The sequence below is a fragment of the Panthera tigris genome, chromosome D4 (assembly GCF_018350195.1).
Source record: "Panthera tigris isolate Pti1 chromosome D4, P.tigris_Pti1_mat1.1, whole genome shotgun sequence".
Taxonomy (NCBI): domain Eukaryota; kingdom Metazoa; phylum Chordata; class Mammalia; order Carnivora; family Felidae; genus Panthera; species Panthera tigris.
Window position 1 is genome coordinate 14,054,811 of NC_056672.1, and position 6,069 is coordinate 14,060,879.

Consider the following 6,069-nt stretch of genomic DNA (forward strand, 5'->3'; position numbering starts at 1 on the left):
ATAGCAACACTTACATAATGCTTCCTATGTGACAGGAACTGCAGAGTGTGCTTCACGGGTATAGATATACATTAATCTGCGAATCCCCTCAACCTTATGAGGAAGACACTACTGTTAGGCACACTTTACAGATGAGGGAGCTAAGTAGTGTGAGTGAGATTTACACCTCTAGCAGGTGCCAGAAATTTGAACCCCAAAGTCTTGCTCTTAACCACTTCCCTAACTGCATATAAGCAACAGTGTGAAGGACCTTTCGCTATTACTGGCTGAGTGCTGGATGGAGTCCATGACCTTCCAGCGCAGAGATCCCATAAGTCCACAAGCTCTGTCTAGAGTGGACAGCTAAAGGGCTTGGACCACAACAGACAGAAGACGTCAGTTTAAAATGAGAAGCAAGTGGCACCTGAGTGGCTCAGTGCTTAAGCATCTGACTCTTGATTTCTGCTCAGGTCAGGCGGTTCATGGGTTCGAGCCCCGCATTGGGCTCCTTGCTGACAGCTCAGAGCCTGCACCCTGCTTCAGATTCTGTGTCTCCCTCTCTCTCTCTGCCCCTCCCCCGTTCACTTTCTCTATCTCTTAAAATAAATAAACATGAAAAACATTTTTAAAGGAGGAGCAATAGATGTGCACACGTGGGGCGGCCAGAGGCGCAGCAACTCCCACGCTGGGGAGAGCCCCACGCCGAGATCACTGCTCAGAACCAGGGGCAGGACCAGGCGGGCGAGAATGGAAGGCGTTTCCGCCAGCCAGACCCTAGGTGTCACCAGCGTGACGGCACAGCCAGCCTTCCGTCCGTCCGGCACTCGGGCGGCACAGGAAATAACAGCGCAGGCAGCGCGGAGCCGGGCCGCTGACGCACGGAGGGCGGAAAGGGCGTGGGTGCGAGGGCCCGGCTGTGTGCGCCCGCGCCCCGCAGCCCCGCGCCGCCCGCCGCCCCTCGCTTACTTGCCCCGCAGCTGCGCGGACAAGGCTCGCGCTGTTCCGGGAGGGGGGTGCGGTGCGCGGGAAACCCACAGCACGCAGTTCAAACTTTGCTTTGCAAAGTTAGTACCGTGGATTTAGGTTTGGGGTTTGGACTTTGAGGGGAAGAGGGGAACAGAGGATTAACCGGTCATAACAGAACTTTTCTTCCTTTGTTCCCCTCTGCCTTTAACTGCATTGCGATTTGATGTCTCCTGCTCAGTCTGCTAGAGAAAATCATAAAACAGAAGTGCATACTAGCGAACAGAATGCATTCACACACTGTCTTGGTGGGTCCTCCTAACATGCCTATGGAATAGACCGGACAAGGATTATCATCCCCATTATATAAATGAGAACAGTGAGGTTTGAGAAGGTGGCAAACAGTACTCAGACGGTATTCGCTTTGCCTGGAAAAGTTAAAACATCCTTGTTTTTTAAATTAAATACTTTTGTATGATTAGCCTCCATTAGATATAAAGACTCATCTTTGTTCAAATCCTTTGCTCATCATCACACTCTCCCCTCTCCCATTATACATGCTGGTCACAGGGGGAAAATGTTATAGCCCAGAGCAAGGGAGAAGACGGTTCAAGGTGAAAAGAGACCTAAAATACACACTAAGTGCAATGTGTGGTCCCTGATCGGACCCTGATTTGAATGAGTGGGTGAAAGCCACGTTTGGGATCAAATGGGAAATTTTGAATACAGACTGGGAATTAGGCAGCGTTAAGAATCATTTCCGATCTTGGCAGGTATGATGATGCTGTTGTCCTAATTTAAAAAAAAATGTTCTTGTTTTAGAGCTTTCCGCTGAAGGGTTTTGTGACATCTTTAAAATATGTTAACAAAAAAATAAATCAATAATAAATAAAACATGTCAGCCAAAAATAATAATGGAGCATATGTGACAATACATCGACAATTGTTAACTCAAAGTTATGGATACACATACAGGTGTTTACTATCCTATTTTTCTTGAGGTTTAAATTTTTCATAAGTTGAAAAACACTGTTGAGAAAAAGTGACTCATTCTTCCTTTTACAGTTAAACGTCTTTGTCTTTTTAAAGTTTTTTTGTATTTTGACATTTCCCTTGACTCCCTTTCAGCATATAGAAAATTTGGTGTGTGGGGCGCCTGGCTGGCTCAGTGGGAGGAGTGTGTGACCCTTGATCTCAGGGTTATGAGCCCCACTTTGGGGGTAGAGATTACTTAAATAAACTTTTTTTTTTTTTTTTTAGGAAAATTTGGTCTCAAACATAAATGGAGGAAAAGGCCTCATCTGACTGCAATCTTACAGCTATAACTGTCTTCGATCACACCCTGCAGATTACAAATGGGATCCAATACATAGAAAGTGAAAAAAATTCCCCAGAAAAGAAAATGGTGCTCTGAAGGATGCTTTTTTTTTCTTCCTTTTTGTTTTCATTTGGAAATCATGTCAAACTTACAGGAGTTGCAAGAATGGTATGAGAACTCCTATGTATCCTTCACCCAGATTCAACAATGGTTAACACTTTGCCATGTTTCCTTAACTCTCTATCTATACAGTTATATGTATTTTTTCTGAACCACTTGAAAATAAATGGCAGACATCATTCCCTTTTACCCCTAAATACTTCAGTGTGAATCTCATGGGAATGGGGATTTTTTTTAATATATAACAGCATAATTACTATCAGATTCAGAAATTTTAACATATATGGTCCCTATTCAAACTTTGCCAATTGGCCCAACAATGTCCTTTATGGTATTTGACCCCAACCCAGAATTCAGGACCAAACCTACCATCATGCATTGCATCTGGTAGGTGCCTCTCTTCAGCTCCTCTTAATCTGGAACAGGCTGTTAGCCTTTCTGTCTCTCAGTCCAGTTGTGTATAATTTCCCTTAATTTAGGCAGAAAAGCTAATAACATTCTTCAACTACAGTTCCAAGGATTTTACCAGTTCAATCTCTCTTGTCTTCAAGAACTAGAATTACATTGATAGGAGAAGAGAAAAATTGAACGGTTAAACCTTGAAAGTGTATATAAAGAACATTAATCTCTCAGAGAAGATTGAGAGAGGTCTCGCTGGTGAATGAAATTAGTTAAATGAATTCACATGACAGTATCAGGTTTGAGCTAGGCAAAAAGAGAACTCGTGACTGTATTAATTTGCCATCAAAACATAGTTCTAAGAGAATCTCTACTGATTCTCTAAGTTTGGGTTAATTTTCTTTTAATTAATTTTTTTTTTCTACTTTAAAAAACAGCACCTAGCTGGCCCAGGCATGTGACTCTTGATCTCAGGGTCATGGGTTCAAGCCCCATGTTGGCATGGAGCTTACTTTAAAAATATTTTTTAATTAATAAATAAAAATAATTTTTATTATGAGAGGTTTTTAAAAATTGTCAATATATTAGATTCTCTGTACCCATTAAATAACACAAATGTATATTTAATGAAACATGCCCATCATATAGCAAACTCTAAAATATCTTGTATAGTATAATGCTCCCTTTTTTTTTTTTTTTTTTATTTATTTATTTTTTTTTTATTTTTTATTTTTTTATTTTTTAATATATGAAATTTACTGTCAAATTGGTTTCCATACAACACCCAGTGCTCATCCCAAAAGGTGCCCTCCTCAATACCCATCACCCACCCTGCCCTCCCTCCCACCCTGCCCTCCCTCCCACCCCCCATCAACCCTCAGTTTGTTCTCAGTTTTTAACAGTCTCTAATGCTTTGGCTCTCTCCCACTCTAACCTCTTTTTTTTTTTTTTTTTCCTTCCCCTCCCCCATGGGTTTCTGTTAAGTTTCTCAGGATCCACATAAGAGTGAAACCATATGGTATCTGTCTTTCTCTGTATGGCTTATTTCACTTAGCATCACACTCTCCAGTTCCATCCATGTTGCTACAAAAGGCCATAATGCTCCCTTTTTTTTTAATGTTTATTTATATTTGAGAAACAGAGTTAGAGATAGAGCAGGGAAGGGACAGAAAGAGAAAGGGACAGAGGATCCCAAGCCAGCTTTTGTGCTGACAGCAGAGAGCCTGATATGTGGCTTGAACTCATGAGCCATGAGATCATGACCTGAGCTGAAGTCAGATGCTTAACTGACTGAGCCACCAAGGCACTCCTATAATCCTTCCCTTTTTAAATAAATGCATATAGGTGTGTGTGGAAGTAGAAAAACTCTGAAAAATAAATATACTGAAATATCACTAGTGATGGATGGCCTCCAGGAAAGACTAAAATTGTGAATTTTTATATCAATTATTACTTCATTAAACAGGAAAAATAGTTATTTTATTGCAAGAAGAAGCAAATATCTTCTTTTCATTCTCACTTCTACCAGTGAATATTAACCACTGCCAAAAGTGTGTGGAACAATGTTATGAAATTGTTATTGGAGACATTATTCATAATATCCAAGATCAGAATTTCACTAAAGATACAGGGAAGAAAGCCATACCAACAGTGTGTTTGAAAGTGGAATTATGTCACTGGGGTTAGAATCCGAAAAGAGGGTGCCTAGGGGGCTCAGTCGGTTAGGTGTTTGACTCTTGATTTCGGCTCAAGTCATGATCTTGTGGTTAGTGAGACTGAGCCTGCATTGGGCCCTGTGCCGATGGCTCTGCACATCTCTCTCTCAAAATAAATAAATAAACATTAAAAAAAAAAGAATCTGAAAAAGAAAACAGGGTATAGCTCATTCATTTGAGAATAGCATGTTGTGGGAAATTTTTTGTATGGATAGGTGGAAGGATGGTTGGAAGGACAGATGGATGGACAGATGGGTAGGAGATGGATAGATGGATGCATGTATGCCTACATGAGTGGATGGATGGGTGGATGGATGGATGGTTGGGTGGGTGGATGGATGGGTGGGTGGGTGGATGGATGGACAGATGGACTTAAGTATGTGTGAATATGTATGACCTACCATCCCATAAAGAATCTGAGGTGGCTGGAGAGATGGTCTGCTAGATTGATCCTAGGTTTTCCTCCTTTAGTATTTACACTCAACTTTCACAGTAACTGTACATATTTCAAGTTATTACACTCTCTTAAGAAAGAGAAAGGAGAAGTTCAGGCCTCTGCTACTCCTCCAATCTCTGCCCAATCGATAGCCCTCTATTAGCAACAAAGAGTAGATGAAGGCCTGGTAAAGAGCAATAATCACCACTATTTGAGGAATTCTTAACCTCTGGAGGAGAAGTTGGGGCCCCTGCAAAATCCAGAAAAATGTATACCCAATTCTGGCTCAATTCCAGGAGACTGTTGAGCCTCCAGAATCCTATCCACTAACTTCACTGAGGTTCATCAAGTCCATGTTAAGAACTCCCAAGCTAACCTGTAGCAAGAGATGACTGGACCTGGCAGTGACAGGCAGAACTGACCATAAAAGCTTTAGAGACCAAGCCCTTATATTTCTATTTGACACAGGGGATCTTGCTGCCCTGAATGTAGCTGAAGCGAACAGGCACTTAGAAGTAGGAAGGAAGGGCATGGAGGCTAGTATATTTTTCTGGTTAATACTTCGAGTTAAAACAATGCCTTTCAGAATAAATCATTCCCCCCCCGTCCCAAGCGGTGAAGTAAGGACAAGAGTCCATAATTCCTTACAAAGAAAAAGAAAGAAAGACAACTGAGCATGCATTTATTTATCCAACAAATCTATATTGAGTTTCCACTATACACCAGGCCTTGTTCCAGGAGCTAGACACAGAACAAGGAACAAAACAGACAAAGTGCCTGCCACGTGGAACTCACTTTCCTCTGGCGATGGCGGGAGGAAGACAATAAACAAGTAAACAAACAATTATGTGATATAATGTCACAATGCAGTAAGTGCCAGAAAGAGAGATAGAAAGAGCAATGGGAAGGTTTTAGGACAGAGGAGAGTGAGGGAAGACTTGGCTGAGAAAGACGCTTGAACAGATGCCAGAATGGAATGAAGGAGCGAGGCACGCAAGCATCTGGGGAAAGAGTTTTCCAGGAAAACAGCACAGGAAATGCAAAAGCCCTGAAGAAGGAATGTGCTCCATGTGTTAGGAACAGCTAGGAGGCCACTGTTGTTGGAGGGAGGTGAACAAGGGAGACAGTGGAGCCAAGTC